Below are 18,295 nucleotides of genomic sequence, written 5' to 3' on the forward strand. Positions count from 1 at the left end.
TGTTACAGATGCAAACCTTTACCCATCCTCTCTGCAACCACACCAAGGACTTTGGCTACACCAGGTCAAGGGCTGAAAATGAAACACCACATCAAACCACCACACAAGGCAAAAGGATGAGCTGGTACGAAATTATGTTGCCAGATTGGATTTGCACAAAAAAAGCCCTAAAGGAGCAGCTGTGATCTGGCACACACCCGGTCTGATCAAATATTACTGTTTCTCCAAAGGCAGGGCCTCAGTCCTGCCCTTGCTGATTTCCTGGTAACAAGCAGAATTACAAAAAGCACATTCACCCATTGGTACAAAGATGGAGCTCTGGCCTAGGGCCAATGTTGCTGGGGTTTTTACGTTGTTTAGGTAACTAAAGTATCTAAAGCTCCCCATCAGACTAGAAGATAGATCAGAAAAGAAAACACAGAATGCAAACAGTATTCTCATTTTCCATTTGGTCACGCACAAGGCAATTGTTGCTGGAAGCATGAACTGTCATGTAGAGATTTGGGGTTCTCAGGTACCTGCCCTCTGAAACTGCACAGTTGACTACAGATGTTGCTCAGGACAAAGAAAAAATACCAGAATCTCCCACTGCCATACAGAGCTTTTCATTTCCAAGAACACACAGCCCAATGAAATGCAACAGAAAGTCACTGCCCATCAAGAACACGTCCAACCACAAATCCAACACCTGCCCCAAAACCAACCACACGCTGCTGCACAAGATGAACCAGATGTCACCAGCAAGGAGAACTAATCAGTCCCCTCCACACAAAGACACCACTTTGTTTGCTGGACTGAACAGCGAAGATTCAGAGTCTCTCCACCTGCTACTCTTTTCTTAATTCATTGGGTAAACTGACACGCCCCCTCCCCCTAAGCCATAACTGAAAATTATAATTAACAAGATGATGACATAGGAGGTCTTAATCAGTACTAATTCTTGTGTTCTTGCTTGCTGAAAAAAAAAAAGAAGGTAAATTTCATTCTGATTTTTTTTTCAAATAACTGCAGCCATTCAGCACAGCCTCCTGAGATTTTTTGCTTTCACTAGTTTTATTTTTAAAAAAACAAGTTTCCCAAGTGAAATAATAAAATAAATGAATAATCTAATGATCAGGAGGCCAAACTTCCACGGCAGCTATACAGGATAACACAAAATCACACTGCAGGCTCCAAACCAGCACCAATGTCCATGCCTGTTTCCCACTTTTTAAGGGAAGACTGCCAAAAGTCTCTTGCCCTTGCAGAAAAGTATAACTGATCACAGGTTCTCTGAAGGATCACAGGTGTGACGTGTCTCCAGCTAGACAGATAAATGACAAATGGGCTTTGATGACTGCATGTATCAAATAAAAAGCACCAGAAATGCTCTCCCACAAATACACACACATATTTTAATCTTCAATACACTGAAGCGTGGTACTGCAACTGTCAATACTACATTTAACTGGGTGGAGGCTGCTGTTGAATAATGCAATGCATTAGCTCCCAAACCAGATTACATTTTTTGCCTTAAAATGTAACCATTTTGTCCAGCTCGACAAGGATGAGGACAATGAGAAACCATCCAAAACATAAATAAAAACTGCCACCCTGACTTACTGTTCCCAGAACATACTCCAAAAATAGACTTGTCTACAAAAGCAACTCTGTCTTAGATTATTTAAAATTCTGACAAATGGGCAACCAAATCTTCCATTATGCCTGTGATGGGGAAGATCATGCTTTTAAAAAAAAAAACCACTAGCCCATGCCCAAATGTGGAACTACAGTGTAGCCTCTATATCCACACTACCCAGTGTCACCTAGAAATTAATGTGGTGAATTAATTTAGGCAAATATTCCCGTAGCTCTCGACAGTTTTCAATGAAACCATTAAATGCTCTTCTCAGCTGAGTTCACTGTGAGCAAACACAGTGCTGAAAATTTAACTTTCCCTCCCCACTTCGGAGCCTCTCACTTAAGTAACCAATCTATACCATTCATTCCCAGTAAAAAAAAAAAAAAAATCCCCCTGAAACTGGCTAAAAACCCCTGAAACAGACACACCCAGTGCAATCCGAAAGGACAAAAAGTAACTTCCTTCAATTGTGGGGTAACGATAAGGTACCACTTAGAAAACACTCAAATACAATTTATTTTAATGCTAGCAAAATGTTTCACATACCCTCCAGCAATAACCCCCAAAAGATCAAATCTTCACAGCCTTTACTTCAGCAGTTCCTTGCTCCAGGGCTGTTCCCAAAGCCAATTCAATTCTTCCCATGGGCTGTCTTCCCTTCAATGATACCTTTCCCTCCCCATGCTTAAAACACACGCCAGTCCTATTTCTGTCAATCCCTGCCTGACCTGCTGAGGAAACATCAGAAACCCTCCCTTATCAGATCTGTCCACAAGCCACCCAAACCATTACAAGATTTTGTCCCAGTAAAGGCTGGGATCAAAGCCAATGGCATTGTCAGCATGAACTGGGACACGGAGGAAGTCAGTGCAAGATGGGATGTCTCAAACTGAGGCACAGCTCACCATCACAAGCAATAAATGAAAACAGAAGTCCTTTCTCCTTTGGGAGCCATTTATTTTCATAAGACATGAAGCCTGATTTTAAATTGTTCTGAGTCACAGTCAGATCCACACTTCAATGCATGCAAGATGATTAATATCAGTTGAGAACAAGGCATTATTTTGAGCTTCAGAAAACACAGCAATGTGAGGAAACTAAACCGGGAGACACCCAAGAGAGGGATAGATCTGGTTATAGCTTAATTTCTTACCTAAAATCAGCGTCCTAAAGAACTTTCCTTCCTCCTGTGTGTATCAAAATCCCAGTAAGAGTTTGCTGTGTAGCTCAACACCCTGATTTGGGCATCCTCCCCACTGAACACAGCAAGTGGAGCTGCTGCCCTGCCCAGCACTGACGAGGAGTCCACCAGCTTCTGACCCCAGCAGGGTTATGGATTTAAACCTCTGGGACCTTAAATCAAGGCAGCAAAGAGAACAGCTCTGTCCAGGTGTTCCTAAAATCCTCACTGTGGCTTCACTCCAAAGATAATCCTGGTCATGTTTCTAATGCAAAGGGTTGCTCTGGTTGACCCAAGCTGCTGCTGAATTTCACGTGGACAAACTGCAGCTGAAAAACACCATTATTATGAGGACTTCACTTAGGAAGACTGATGGGAGTCCAGGAATTTTAATTGAGCCACACATGATATTTCCGCACTATTTAAATAATTATTTGCATATAATTTATTTCAATTATTTCCATGCCTTTCGTAGAAGTCAGGGCGTTTTATTAAAAGGTAAAATAAATACTACTTTGCACAAAGCAATTTTACAGGAGCCTCACAGTGAATTAATTTCAAGTCAATATAATGAACCACAAAATAAAAATTGGCCCATAAATAATGAAGTCCCTCAATCTTCCCATGCCATCCCATTCCAGCAATCATACTGGTTCACTAAATCCTACAGTAATTTCCACCATTCAAATTAAACAGAATGCAACTATTTCATTGACACACACAAATATCCACAGGATGTGAGAGCAGACATCCAGCCTGCAGTCAGATTGTCACCAAATTTTCAGGTCTGTTTGGACAATATTCAGAATCTTACAAATTTTCCACCCCAAAATACACATTGTACAAATGTATTTTTTTTTAAAAAAAATCAAGCTAGAATGATTCAGGGTTCAAAAAAAATAGTCTTGCCCTGCTATTCCTGAGCTGTTCACAATTGATTTTTGTTATAAAATTTCTAACAATTACCTTAGAGAAAATAATCATACTAACACTCAGAATGTAGAAATTGGTGAATGCTCTACACCACAGAGAATGTGGTCTGGCATCAGACTTGGATAAAGTTGAATGGGTTTGGAGAACTGGTTGCTAAATTGCAAATGGATGAAGAATGGGGGTTTTATTGAGGAAAGTCAACACTGGAGAGGGAGAGGACAGGTCTTGAGGTAATAATATAACCATCAAAACCAATTTTTCTCAAGCAATAAGGAGGCGTTTGAGTGGAAAACAGCACAGCATTATTTTATAGGTTTTTGGTTAAAGATTAAAAAAAAAAATCCTGAAAACATATTCATGAGATGAGAGGTGGTGGTCAGCTGAATAACTGGCAAATTTCAGTACATAAATACAGCAGAAAAACATCCAGCAGTCTACCTTAGAGTATTAAAAAAAACCCAAAACTGAGCAACAAAATGAAACATAAGAATTCCACTAAACAAGTCTGAAGTATACCTGATGTGATTTCTAAGTTTCTCCTTATTTCAACCACTTCTGTTGTAATAAAGAGAAACACTGCATATATTTGTGTAACTACATTTTGTGGTACTTGCACCTTCTATTTTGTTCCTGCTGCAATAGGTAAAACCAGTGATCCTGCAAGAACACACACTTGTCACACAGCAGACACTATTACCTTGTTTAGGCCACTAGTGACCAATTTTGAGAGATTCTTGTCTCTGTTTCCTCTGGAAATAGATTCAAAACATTCTTCAATATACTGGGATTTTGTTTGCTCATGTTTAACAGGCAATAAATTACTTGTTTGCTTTTGGCTTTAAATCTAAACTATGATTCTGCTCCTGAGCGGCTCAGAACTACACTGCACATAAAGAGGGGTTTGTTTTTCATTTTTCAGAATTTTATTGAGATACAATCACTGTTTCTAAATTAAAAAAAAAAAAAATCAAACAAAAAAAGGCCACCAATAAAACCCCAAGTCCCACTTTATCATAAGTATTAGTGATCTTTCAAGGCCAAGTCCTGCAGGTGTGTGAGGGGGAGACAAAAACCTTGTAAAATTTGGGTATCCCCCTACACCAATCCCAACACCACAGGGAGCTCCCCACTGTTGGGATGACACTTGCTCTGCAGATGCAGCTCTTACTTCCACCAGCCCAAGACACACTCATCACCTAAATAAAAGTGTAATTAGTGGCCTGATGCAAGGCTTTTCCTAATTATGTCTAGTCCATCCTGCTTTTCAACAAGCACAAGGAGATACAAATCCTAAAACATTGAACATTGTTATACAACAACTTCCTTGGGAAAATACATTTGAAAAAGTCTCCCATCATTGCTCTGGCCCTGCTCATTTCACTGGTCTTGCTCTTAGCCCTCACTCCAATACTTTCCTTCCTAGCTCTGAGATTTATTAACTTGAAAAAACATGATTTCAGTGTTTCTACTATAGCAATGCTCAGCAGATGTCTCACATCTCTATTTATACAACTCTAGAACTGGTAATAAACATGATTTTCCTATTGCCACACTACATTTTTTAATGAGACATCATTCCTCGTCTCTGTTTACCAAGAATTATGTTGGCCACAACGAAGCCCTTCTCCCACATTATTACACCACATAACAAGGGTTTGGAAGGCTGAGTGGAAACTTTTTGCTATACATGAAAGAATTCCTAATGGTTAAGGACTGACATTCTCCTCCCTGTGCCTGTGGAGAGAGCAGGGATTCTCAGAGGTGTCCAGAAGGTGTCTGAGGGGAGAGAGATGCCTGGGAAGGCACCAGGCATAAACATTCAGCCTTTCAGAGCTTATTTCCACCCAGATCCCAACTACACAGTGACTTTCACAGGGCTGTGCCAAAGACATTTGTCCAGGACCAAGAGTGTGGTTCCTAGATGACGTCAGGTGTCTGGGCAGTCAGCCAGCTTCCTATGGAAGTGATTTCAATATTGCTGAACTTCAATCTAATTGCATTTAGCATATGATTATTTATGTAAGGAGCCAGCAGCTTGTATGGGTAACCTGCATTCTTGAATCTAATAAAATAAAGTATGTTTTGAAAATACAAAGAAAGAGACAGATTGAGCTAACCAGAAATCATATTAAAGTTTCATGCCTTCCTTTAAAGCCACTTACTCCAGAAAGGAACAGATGTTAGCCAAGACAAATACCATCCTTGCTCAACTGGGACTTGGAAAGCCTGATGCAAAGCATTTTCTCACCTGCAAATTTACAATTGTTCCATACCTATAATTATATGATGAATGTAAAGTCTTTCCCCCTCCACTCACGCTCCATAGCAGGTTCTCACTGCCCCAAGGCTTTGCACAAAATTTGTTCATTTATTCCCTTCATGACCTTTCTCTTAAAAATCTTCTGTAACACACAAAAATCTTCATATAACACATCAAAAAGCCACGTTCTGAAATTATCATTTCTCCTCCTAATGTAACTTTAGTAATTCCACACACACTTTCCTCTTTCTATGCCCCTTCCCTGCTGCACAGTTTTTTCACTGCAGCTCTAGCTGCACTCAATAAAACACAATTAAACCCCATTACAGTGCTGGGTCGCTGTCCCAGGCAATAGGCAGTGCCACGTCAGGTGGCCGTGCCCCGTAACACACTCGTGACCCTCAGTCAGTTGATTGTTAACAGACAGAACAAGGAAGCTGGTGAGGTTCCCACCACATTAAAGCACAGAACTGAGGCATTCACGGAATCAGTGCTCCAAAGGGAAGAGCAAGAAACAGAGTTAATGCTACTTCTCTCCTTCCTCCACACTCTTATGGCCCTGGTCTCTTCCAGTCCTCTAAAAGGAAATATGCCTTTACAACACCCCGGTTCAGATTTCAGACTCTGGCAGGGTGTTTCCAAGGTCTTTGCTGTCCTTTCTGATCATCCCTCTCTCCTAAATAACAGCTCCAAAGTTCAGTGACAAACAACAACAGAAGAACAGCAGAAAAGGCTCATCCTTCAGCAGTGATTTCAAGATTCACCGTGTGTCTGAAGGTCTGTAATAACCATGAGCAGATTCTCTTTCTGTTCACTGCAAATCTCAAAACCTTTCTGTGGAAATCTCCCATTTGTTTCCATAAATTAGATTTGGATCATTCTCTAAAAATATAAATAGGAAACCTAATATTAAAAAAACCCCAAACCTACACACACAGCCCAAATTTTCCTCTGTGCCATTTTTTTTGGACAGGATTTATTTGCAGCAGTGTTAATCACTCATCACTATGAAGTGCACAGTGCAGGAACTGTGTGTGAAGTGTTTGAAAGCATTCTGAAATCGTGGAGAAAAGTGTTTGTTAAAAATGTTTTGTCATAATTTGTTAGGTACAGCACAAATGTTAGATAGCATTGATGTATTTTATTTCCAAGCCTGTTCTGCTATCTTTACACTTTTGCCTGCATACCAATTAATGGTTTTTGTCATTTATCGCTTTTTAATACTACAACACAACCTCTCCACAGTAAGTGGTTCACCAGCCTGAACAGTCTATTAGAAATGCAAAAAAAACTAAGATTGCCTATGTCAGATTTATGTTTTACAGAATAGCGCTACCAACATTAAAAAACCCCAAACCAACAAAACAAATCCAAAACAAAACCAAACCAAAAATATCCCCTGCTGACACAAAGATCAGATCTTTGCCAAACTTCAAGCACATGTTCTCAAACAGGAAATAAAGCTTTTCAAGAAAAATTTTAATAGGTTAAAAAAACCCAACAAAATCAAAAAAAACAACTGACTAGTTTTTCTTGTTGCTGTTATCACAAAAGCTGACCTATTCCAGCTAGTATGTCAAGAAAAGGGAGCCTACTCAATACAAACCTTATCACGTAATGCTTTGGCCTACTTATAAAAAATTATTTGTGATACTATTTCCTAAGCAGAGTTGTTTTTACAAAGCTTTTCCCCACTGCAACCACATTTCCACTGGGATCATAACCAAAAGTGATCACATAAACAACTGAGTTTCTGAGAGGGCCATGACCCCACTTGCAGTTTCCTTCACCCATCCTGAGCCACCACCTCTGTGATGGAGGCAGATGGATGGACAATACTGTGCACAGGGGAAAAAAAAAGTTTTATAAAGGGTTTTGTCAAGATTAGGCAAAAAAAAAAAGTCCCAGGCCAAAGCGAACCCCTCAGAAAATTAGGAATTGAGATCTACAAATCCAGATTGGGTTTGACCTATGGAAAACACAAGCTGTGATGAGCCTTATTCCAGAAAATTCTAATACAAAACACCACCTCTGAGAGAGCCCGTGTTCAGTTGTTGCAGTTATTTTGGTGTTACCACTGTGTGTGCATGAGCAGCTCACATATATATTTATTGTCTGACTCCTCTGGTAAATTAATGTAAGTAATCTCTGTGTAGCAGAGCCATCTTTTTTAGTAAGTTGTAATAAATAGGGCTGCACAGCATTCCACAAGACAACAAAAGGACAGCAGATCCAAATACAGCTCCTTTAAAACAGTTCTTGCCTAAATAAGTTGTTAAGAAAAACACATAATGGATATAGCTTAATCCTCAACCACCTCACAACAGGCACTTGTCACAAAGGACACTTCTCAGGTAAACACAGAACAGCAAGCATCTCAAAAATTGTCCAGTTTGGTAGATAATTGGGTTTTTTAAAGCCACATTCTGCTTTTGACTTCATATATTTTGGGACCAGTTACACAGAGGGGGAGGAAAAAAAAAAAAGTCATTTTTAGCAATTTATAACTACACAGCCACACTCTTCTTTTTAAGAGCAGGCCCAAGGCTGTGTGCACAGACCTAACTCTGCTTTCTCCACACATCCATTATGCAATGCAATGTGATAAATATGTAACCATGGAGGCACAGAGTGTGTTGCAAACAGGACATAGAGCTCCTGGGTGACCCAGGAGAAGGCAGGCTATGCCGCCTTCTAGCTGTGATTGATTCCCTCCCCCCATTTCTTTTTCATAATGGTCCAGCACTTGTTCTGCAGCCTTTTTATACCATCTCCTCTCTGAGGTATGTAAATAATTTAGTCAACAGCAATGCATTATGCAATTTATTTTCAGCCAACAGCACAGCCCTCGTTAGGTGCAATTCATGGGAAGAAGCAGTTAATTATGGTAATTCATCTGCAGACCTAGGTGAGCAATTTCACTGTTATTCTGCTATCCTACTTAATATGCATGTGCTGTATAAGAGCAGTTAAATGGCAAGTTTCAAGGCTGACATCCCAAACCCTGATTCCATAACAAGCTTTGAACCTGGGCTTAAGGCAGAGCTACAGTAAACAGGGCTTCTGGGAGGCGAAGGAGTCAATTTACACAAAACAACTTGCAAGCTCAGGGTTTAAGGTAGTCTAGTGAATAGACCTCTACCAGATCCTAGAAATAATTCTATGCTATTGTATTGCACTATTTGTGGAATGGTATGTGATCATATAATTAGAGATCATATAGTACATTCACACAAAGAATACTTTAGGGCCTTGCCGGGGAGGGGGGAGGGGACCTCTTTTAAAAAAGAAAATTACATTATCTGGAAATTCAGAGCTAATCTCAACAACTCAGAAATGCTACCAGAGAGTGTTTTTTCTTCACAAACTTTAGAAAAAAAAAATTTCAGGTCTGATTTCTGCCCTAGGAAGAAATAGCTCCAAATAGAAGTAGCTGAGATTTTGAGTCATTAAGGTGTTAAATAAATTATTTAGGAAAATAGACTGAAATATGTGCAAATATTTAAAAAAAATCTGAACTGTAGCTCTATGATTGCAATGACAGGGAGGTGAAGACAGTGTTTGGTTCAGAAGCAACATTGAAAGAAATGCTTTGGACAGGTGTAGGAGGAATGCCAAGGGTTTGGTGGCTAAAGCTGAGGAGAGAATGAAGGGCAGGTCCCAGGGAGGGTGGCAGCTCCAGCACAGCCTATTCAATCCCTGTGTTGAGGGGAAGGCTCCAAGCTCCTCTCCTGCTGACCCTGTCCAGAGGCCATCCCAACCGTCCTGCCCGTGTCCTGCCCTTGGGGTGACAGTGTCCCCTGGGGTGACAGTGTCCCTTGGGGTGACAGTGTCCCTTGGGCACTACACACCTCCCTCTCAGCCTTGAGAGGAGAGTCCTTCATCCCAGGGCTGCTCCTCACCTCCACCCTCCTGCAGACTCCACAATCCTGCTCAATGACCCGGCTTGTGTAACTCCCAAGAGCACAGGGCCACCGAAGGGCAGCCTCTGCCAAATCCCTGCCCTCCCCCAGGAGAACATTGAACCCTGAAGAAACCACTGGAGCTCCACTGGCTCTGCAGAACAGGCGCCCAACTCACACAGGGCTGTAAGTGCAGTGCTGGTCTTCAGCCACAAACCAACCTGGAAACCTGAAAATTCCCCCTTGATTAAAAGATTAAACTCGCAAAAACATAAAGAGTGTCACTGCTTTAAGGTGCAGAATTATAACATGGGCATCCTGAAGGTCTCAGCAGAGCACAGGCCCAAAGAAGCAAAGTCAGACAGACAGTCTTAATTTAACCTCATATGCTTTGATACAGCCACAGGACTAAAGCATTAGTGGTCTCTAGTTTGTTTATGACTGACTACATATGCTAGAATGTGCTCTGCCAAAACTCACTGCTGAAACAAAAACCAGCATTCAAATGGCACAAAACTTCATAAACCAAATAAACAACATATTGCAAATATTTAAGGCTTCCAAAGCAAAGGCTACTTCCGTAAATCCCAACATTTAAACTGGCAACAAAACATTTCAGACACTGAAACAAATGACTGGCTAAAAAAACCACCATTGTACTCAGCATTTCAAATGGTTCATTTTTCTGTTATCCTGAAACATTCAGGCCACTCAAATTATAACTGAGCAAATATACATATCCCTTTCTATTTAAAACAAAACAAAAAAAAATATTGGAAACATTAAATTTAAATCTTTCTGCTTAACCCAGGACTAGAAAACTGTCAGCGCCGAAAATTAGTTTCACAGAGCCTTAATGTGTCTGAAAATGGCTTATTTGCTACACATGACAAGCAAATTCCGAAATAAAGGGAAACCCTTTCCCTCAACACGCACACTAATATTTTTCTTTCCTGAAGGTTGGATTACTTCCAGAGAACCTGAACTGACTTCAATGGAGCGATAATATATTTCTTAGGAAGAACACATGAACTGCCTCAGATCACAAGAAAATGGTTCAACCAAGAAAGGGCTTCACTCAGCTCTTCTAAATATACCAAAGAATCACACTTAAGTGGTATTTTTTTTAACAATTAGGGCTTGACTACACCAACAGCTATATCAGCTGATATATAGATATATATTACACTAAACAGGAATGAGACACTTTCTTCCTGGAGTCATTCCAAAAAAAATGTGAGAGTACTGTAAATTCCCACTTTTAACTTCAACCCTTGCTGCCAGTGTGTGTAAATATATTTTTGCACAAAGTTTAAGGTATTTATTAAAGTGGTAGTAGGACTTACTTTTCAAATTAACCAGAGATACTTCTCAGGGTAGAGTATAGTGAAAAGAAGGAAAGTCACCATACAGAAGTACAATTTATAATAGCAAAACTCAAATGTATACAACTACTCTCAACAGGAAGAGACTCTCCAGAATTAAAACATTCCCTAAAATTTCATTTTTTTCAGTAGATGAAAAATGTCCAAACAACATATGAAAATAAGATAATTTAACAGCAAATGTCTGCTCATCAGTGCCACAAGCACAGCTGTGACAGCCAGGACCAATATGTGCTTTAGGAGACACCCATACTGACAGGGGAAGAGCTCACCAGAAATCAATGTCCTCAGACCAGGAAAACACCACTGGCTCCCAGGAAAGGGCATAAAAAAAGATTTTCATAAAAGCTTGTAAATTAGTTTATAGTTAAACTTATAAACAAGAACGATTTAGGAAGTTATAAAGGAAGACTCGTCCAAATGAAATTGTATGCACATGACAAAGATTTATGTCTATTTTATGTACAGGTGAACCCAAGCAGTCGGTACAAGCCTGTGTGTACAGAGTGGCTGAGCCAGCAGCTGGGCCACTGCACTGTGTGGAGATTCTGCCTGATAGCAAAGCTGAGATAACAAATCCACAGCCCACCCTTACCTAAGCTACGTTCACTCCAATGGTTCAGCCTTCACAATAGCAACGCCAGTGTTTGTGGAGTCAGGCTGTAAACTGGTGCAGCAAAACTACCTGGACTTTAACCCCAACCAAAACAGCTGTTGGGTTTAACACATCCTTCCAGAGATGTTGTTTTTAGGACCCATAAATCTGTCTCAGCGTGGCAGAGGACTCAATACACCACACTAGAGGACAAACTTCTTTGTGCCTCTGCTCCATCAGTAACAAGGTCAGTTCCAGGGTCCCACCACACCCTTTCCCACCTCCACTGCTGGGATAAGTGGCTGCTTGAGTAGCTACTCTCCTAAACCCATTCCTGAAGTGGCTCCACCAAAAAAGTTCCACCTTTCCTCACCCCCGAAACACTGCCAAGATCCAGAAAAAGTGCAGGCATCTTTAACTTCACATAAGGATGGATTTCCATGTTACTAAGGACACCAACATGCCTAACTTTACGAACCAAGAAGCCTAATTCCAACATATCCAAAATATTTCCAATGTGAAGGATCATGTTCTGTCCAACAGAAAAGAAAACTAAAAGACCCACACAAAAGCTATAAATAAAAAAAGGAGCACTTGCTTAAACTGAAAACTCCAAGTAAGCAGAGACTGAAAAATTAAACAAAAGCCACTTTACACTGCTACACAGCCTCTCACCAGAAGATTTCAGGGCACTGAACTGGTCTGAAAAAGCTCCTGTTGAGTACTAAATCACTGGTGCATGGGTAAATTTGTTAATCCATTTGCTAAGGTCACACGGTGGCAGAAATAACAGATAATCCTGACACCAGCTTTCTGTCCTGATCATCATGTGGACAGAAAATCTTCAGTGATGTAAATGAAAAATAAAGCAAACACAGTTATCTGTTACACACTTGTATATTAGGTCAACTCAGAGAAGCAAAAGTCTGGATGTGGGGAGTGGAGGTGTGTCTCTAGGGATCCACCACAGAGCTAGACAGGCCTGTGGAAATGTATAGAGAATTTATAACCAGTAAGTAACTCCATAATTCCCTCTATCAAGCAGTTCCCATGAAGGGAACTGTAAACAAACTGCAGTCACGCTCAAAAAAAAAGACTGAAAACCTTGAGCAGTAACCCACAGAATATATTCCATTGCTCTATTACACCCACATTAGGATGTCAAAAGTTTGCCATTCATTCTGCATCGAAATTAAAGCAGTATTTTACAGACTGCCTGCAAGCCACCCAAACTGGGGAAGTTTTCTAATACCAGAGAGCAGATGGACACACAGCTGACACTGTCGACACGCAGTCAAGATTGCTACGAGAATTTCTACCAGCTTGAAAGTTTCTACCACCTTCCGTGCCATTACATATAAAAGCAGCTTACTAATATCTACTGTGGAGCTCTGACAGCTCAAGATCATTTTGGTGAACAGTCCTGTAGAGGTATGAAACACAATGCAAACACCAGTTGCCAAAGAGGAAAAAGCAAGACTATAAGCTGATTAAAAAAAAAAAATCCACCACATTTATTCTACAAATCAAAAATACTGGGCCAGACAATGAACTACACAGGCATTGTTAAGATGTACCAAAAACAACAACATAATAAAATTCACTGTAGGCAGGGAAGACTAATCTTTCCGCTCTTCCTTAAGGAAAACTCACAGCAATTTCAATGGAATTCTCCCCCAGATACGGCTGGATGACTACATCCACAGCCCACACGTGCCAAGTCTGCTCCTGCAGCCAGCCTCTACTGCATCCATCTTAGTTACACTACACATATCCTGATTACAGGGATTTATAAATGGCATGAGTAATTTAGAGGTGATCCACAAAAACTGTGACTTCAGTAGAGATGAGGTTCATTATTATTGTCTCAAGTGGTAAAACTTTGTGGTAAAGGACTTACACCTGGAAGGCTTTCAAGCAAAAATCTTTTACTGATTTTCTCAAAAGCACATTCTGCCTTCTCTCTGTCCCAAGCACATCCACTCCAGAGCCAGAACACAAGCCTGCTATCCATAGGTTTGTTTTGTTGGGCAGTGAGGTAGGAGAGAGTTTATGATCCATCAAGTCACCTGTGTTTATTTTCTTAGGTTCCGGACAACAAGACCTGAAACAAAAACGGTGCTTAGATATCAAGCAGGACAGTATTTTATCACGCAGTTTCTGGATGTGAACTCTTTAAAGACAAACCTCTCAACTCCAAAGTCGCAGCTCACACAGGACAAAGGCGCCTGTGCGCACGTCCCAGCTCGCAGCCTCAAAGCCCTGTTTGTTCACCCAGAACAATGGGGCATGTGACTTGTCAACACTACCCACAATAAAAACAATAAGATAAGGCTGCCACTGATTTCACGATGACTGACTTTGTTTTCGCTAATTTTTAAGTCACAATAAAAACTTCTTGCATAAAACCCCCTTATTTTGAAAAGCCCCAAGCCAACCCCACCTTGTGCTGAGGTTTTCCCTCCAACTTCCTCAGCTTTTTGTGTCTGTGCTAAATGCTCACACCAACTCCCTCCAAAGCCTCCCTCTGACTTCATCAAGAGTTGGATCGATGCTATGTCTAGAGCCAAGATTATTTTTATCATCTAAAAGCACTGCCAAAATTTGTCCTCTGCATTTCCTGCCCTGTGTGCCCATCCCAACCACCCATTGCACCCGCAGGCAGGTCCCTCGCTCAGCTCCTGGTCACTGCCAGGGGAACACACAGGAAAATGAGACTTCCCCAGAAGGTTTTGCTCCACCACTGACTCAGGCTGCATCATCCAAACCCATTCAACCCCTCCAGTTCAAGAGGAGTTGAACCAGGACCAAGTTCTGTATATAAACTTAACCAACATTTTGAGAAAGAGGAAGAAAGCAGAGAAAAACCCAGAGAACAAAAACAAAAAGGCACCAATTTGATTTAGAGGACTGATGAGAGAACAGATGGGGAGAACGCAAAAGAAAAGTCCAAAATAACAAAACGGAGAGAGAAAGCCCAGGGGAAAAAAAAAAAAAAAAAAAAAAAAAAAAAAAAAAAAAAAAAAAAAAAAAAAAAGGAAATTATTAGAAAAATCAAATAAAGCCTTAGGAAGAGGTAAGAATAAAATGGTGCAAACTGCCCTGCACTTATTTGCTACTTTCCCACCTTTCCCACTACAGCATGGACGAGGAAGCAGAGCCAAGAGAAGGCAGAGCCACCCTGACACTTGGAAGGGGTTAATTCAGACAGAAAAAAGCAGCACAATCTTGTACCACTTGTCTTTTTATCACACAGGGGGAAGCTTGGGGGGTTATTTTAATTACACAGAACAGCAGTAAGCCCAGCAGCACCAGATTAACAAATACAAGTAGGCAGCAACAGGCACACGGAAGTACATTGCAGTTCCAAACTTTCACCATTTACAGGAACATTAACACAAATGAAATCTGACTAACCTGATCTCTGAATGTGCTTTTAAAACCTGTGCATTTCTTTAATTTCACCTTGAAAAAAACTCCTTTCTGCAAGCAGGCAGTTACAGGCCACAGCTGGGAAAGCGAGAGGCACATTAAGCACGCAAATGAAATTTCACATATTCCAACACCATCAATGGAGCTTTCTGGAGCTCTGCAGCAGTGTCCAACACACACAAGCCTTGCTGCTGGCACGACAGACAAACCTCAGCCTACGTAAGGGACGCTCTCCTAGCCGGAGTCTGACACTGCATTTCTCATACCCTCCGAGCCTCGCGTATGAAGTCACCCGTAGCGTCAAAGAGCGAGTCAAAACACATCCATTGTGTTTTCCCTGGATACCTCTGAAACTTTCCATCCCTTTATATTTCTTGTTGGGTTTTTTTTTAATTTTTTTCCCACCATTTCTGTCGATACACACAGGATCTCTAAAAGTCCTCGGTACATGCAAGCAGTGAGTATCTCTCTAACATGGGACCCCAGATGTGTTCCAGGCACTGGGACAACAGGAGACTGATTGGAAAATTGAATTTGGTGCTTTCACAACCAGCCCACAGAACAACACAGAGAGAGGGCTCATTTCTTAAGAAAAAAGCAATGCCCATCTTATCAAAAAATAATACACCTGTGAAGGCTGTGGTGCCCAGGCACCTCAACAGGATGACCCAGTGGTCAAAAGGCCTTTTTTGTATTATTTTAATAGAAGAGACCCTTAAAAACTTAATTGCGAACGTATTTAATGTGTATTATATGTACTGTAAGAAAGAACCTTACTAAGGGCCTTGATGAACTAGGAAAAACTAATCCATATCAAAATAACCTTGCATGTGAAGACAGCAGAAGAACCAACTAATATGGATTTTGCCAACAGCAAGATAACATTGATATTTCTAACGTAATCAAAGGCCATTCACAATCCGCCCTGGAAGACATTCACAGAAATACAAAGCACTTTTCTTACAACTCAAACAACTGTGACAAATATTTACAATAAAGGCAAAAGTTATTAAAAAAAAAAAAAGAAAAATAAGTTGGTTTCTATTAATCAGCTACATTTATATATCCGTTCCTGCTATCAGATCGAGCTCGCCAAAACTGCTTACTAGGTTGTTTCACTGTATTTGTGCTCAAGTTTTGTCACAACTCAACATATTGAAGTTTCATATTGCTGACTTTTTTCATGCCCACAATGCTAGATATTTACAGTCTAAACAAGACGCCAGATTGTGAAATATAGTTGTGCATTCAAAATAAAGTGGAAAATCAGGTACCACGTCAGCATCAGGAAAACATTCATGTTGTTCAGCAAGTACAGATCCCACTTCTATAAACCCCAGATTTGTTGCACTAGCAATGGGAAACAACTAATCCATTGCTACACAAGACACGTTTCTAGCACAATTTATTTGATGTCAGCATTAATAGATGGTTTGACAACACCATCTCTCATTTTCCTCCATCCACATTCATGCTAACTTTTCTTTATAAGTACATTAAAAAATATAAAATCTGAACAAAGGTAACCCCAAAGTAAATACATTACAACAGCACAAACATCATCATGGCAAAAAAAATCTGTATTTTTACAAAGCGCTTCCCAATTAAAATTTATCTCCAAGAGTCTGTATTTAGGAAAGTGTGTGTTGATACACAAGCAGAAATTTCTGCACTAGAGAAGAATGTGGACATCCATACAAAAATTAGTGGTGAATCATTGTTTAACAGTTGTCTTCCCTTTACAGCACACCGCAGACTGAAGGACACGTTGCCAAACTGAGAGCACCAATACTTCCTTTAACCTAATATAGGACAAATAAATACACTTCAACAGCTTCTAAATCTTGCACGTCCTACTTTTTTGACCCAGATCTCTTGTTATTTCCCCCATAGGTCTATGCAATATCAAAACTATTTTTTCCCCACAAATTTAGACGTAACCTAAAAGAGGAAAAGTTCTCCTGCTTACTGTGAGCTAGAGAGACCAGGAAGCAGTGGGGGAGGGTGAGACTCACTCATCTCTCTTAAGATCAATCAGTATTTTAAGGTAAGCTCTTCTCAGCTGCTGAAATTAATGGCAAAAAACTCTCATTTGTCCAATAAGGCTGTAAGTTAGACCAATATCAATAATAAATGAAAAATAACGGCACCTTTTTAATACTGTTTTTACAAAGCAAAATTGTATTTTCAGAAGTCATGCTGACACTCGAGCATGAATCAGTCTGTCCAAAAACCACTAAAGAGCTATGAAACTTGTTATTCCACTCCTCAGCCAGCCTGGGCAACTTATTCCAGGAAATCAAACTGTCTCCTCTTTGCCTGGGACTTTTAGGGAACCATCAGGGGACTGAAATCTGCCTCACATGTGCTCGCCATCCACGACTCCCCACTCAGTTTGCTGGGCTATAAGTCACCCATGTGAAGAGCCTGAACTTTTAACATTGTTCATGTCAAATGGACGGGACTTTTAGGACGAGTTCTATTTAGGGCTCTAGACCTTGACAATTTCTGTGGTTTTGGCACCAGGCACAGAGTTTAGCACTACATTTTCACAAACAGTAAATATTTGACCCTTAACTCATAACCTTGGAAAAATGCTCCAAGAATAGCCTTCACAGAGATCTTTTCTGCAGCTCTCTGGTCGCCACCAACAGGCACGTAGCTGCCCACAGAGCAAAGCTTCCACTTTCACAGCCCCAATTCATAAAAACCTACCACCGCCCTGACGTCAGTGGGGTGAGAGGGAGCTCTGTGTGCAGCCAGAGAAGAGACTGAATCATTCCCCAAACACCCAACAGGTTAAAAGGAGCACCAGCTTTACTGCAGGGACAGCTGCTCGCCTGCCCTGGTGGCAAAACTATTGCCCCATAGAAGTGGAAGGGAAGGTCTGCTACTCACACCCCACCAGCCAAAACTTCCAGCAAGGCACCTCCAATGATCCAAAATGACACCCAGCGTGTCTGCATATGGCACATGGTTATAGAGAG

At 40.7% G+C, this 18,295-nt stretch overlaps 1 protein-coding gene across 6 annotated transcripts in view; it reads right to left on the bottom strand.

Annotated features, from left to right (window-relative positions):
• TBL1XR1 (TBL1X/Y related 1) overlaps positions 1-18,295 on the bottom strand; it is a 109,893-nt gene that overhangs the window by 85,380 nt on the left and 6,218 nt on the right. For 2 of the 6 annotated variants that reach the window (XM_083868814.1, XM_083868812.1), the window contains exon 1: positions 6,008-6,363. The exons of the other annotated variants lie outside the window; for them this stretch is intronic. The gene's annotated coding sequence lies outside the window, so the exon portion shown is untranslated. Of the gene's footprint in view, positions 1-6,007; positions 6,364-18,295 lie in introns of those variants that run through there. 6 annotated transcript variants of the gene reach the window in all.

Source organism: Zosterops lateralis (genome assembly GCF_965231275.1).
Source record: "Zosterops lateralis genome assembly, chromosome: 10".
Lineage (NCBI taxonomy): Eukaryota > Metazoa > Chordata > Aves > Passeriformes > Zosteropidae > Zosterops > Zosterops lateralis.